Below are 1,007 nucleotides of genomic sequence, written 5' to 3'. Positions count from 1 at the left end.
TGTTGACTCTATTGGTCAGCCCGGTCCCGCGTCTTCTCCCTGCCGCCGCGGCCCGAGCCTGTCCGCGGAGGCCAGGGGAGGAAATGAGGGTGGCTGTTCTCTCCGCCTCCCTCCAACTTTATGTTTTTTTTCTTGGGGGAGAGAGAAGGCAAAGTAATCTCCGCTGCCCCATCCTGGCTCGGCGAGGCGTGCGCGGGCCCACGGGCACCCGGCCCCGCGGGGTAAACCTCCTCGCTCCCCCAGACCTGCGGCTCCGCCCGGGGCCCGAGGGCCCTCCGCGCCCCCGTCGTGCCAGCCCCCGGCTGCTCCGGCCGGGTCCCCAGCGAGTCGCGTGGCTTTCCTTCCCTAGAAGCTCCCTCGTCCACCTTCTACTTTCCCTCGTCCCAGGAGGCGCACGATGCAACCTGATTCGCTGCCTGCTGCTGGACACAGTCTCTGCTCCCCGGTCAAAATGCATCTGATGGAGAGTTTAACAGAACAGCATTTAAATAAAAAGAGGGGAGAGGAGAGTTCTTTTGCAGTTCAGAAGGCACCGGGGCATTAAAAAAAATACGAGATGTATTTAAAGTTAGAGGTTTTATTCGATTTGCTCTATTTACTCTAGATGTGGGGTTTCCTGAGGAATGTTTTCCGGTGGGAAATGGCAAATTAAAATTAAAAGTTGAAGACATCTCCACCACTTCCGAAAATAAAAGGGAAATTGAAAAAATATACGAACGGGATAGCGGGAAGGCGGCTGCAGGGAGGCTGGAAGGCGGAAGGCAGCGCTGGGGCTTGGGAGCCGAGGGAAGCGGGCGGCCGCGGAGGGAAGGAGGCGGCGGGCCCGGGCGCGGGCCGGGGGCTTCGGGGGCCCCGGGCGGCCGGGGAAGGCCCGGGGGGGGCGGGGGGCCCGATTCCCCCGGCGGCGGCCGTCCCCCAATTGTTTGGCCCTTCGGCGGGGGCTTCCACGGGGGCGCCTCTTTCGCGGGGAGGGGTGCTTGGCGGCCAAACTTCGACCCCCAACCACG

This window comes from Myotis lucifugus, unplaced genomic scaffold (assembly GCF_000147115.1).
Source record: "Myotis lucifugus unplaced genomic scaffold, Myoluc2.0 scaffold_132, whole genome shotgun sequence".
NCBI classification, from domain to species: Eukaryota; Metazoa; Chordata; class Mammalia; order Chiroptera; family Vespertilionidae; genus Myotis; species Myotis lucifugus.
The sequence above is the reverse complement of the archived record's forward strand: the minus strand, read 5'-3'. Positions refer to the sequence as shown.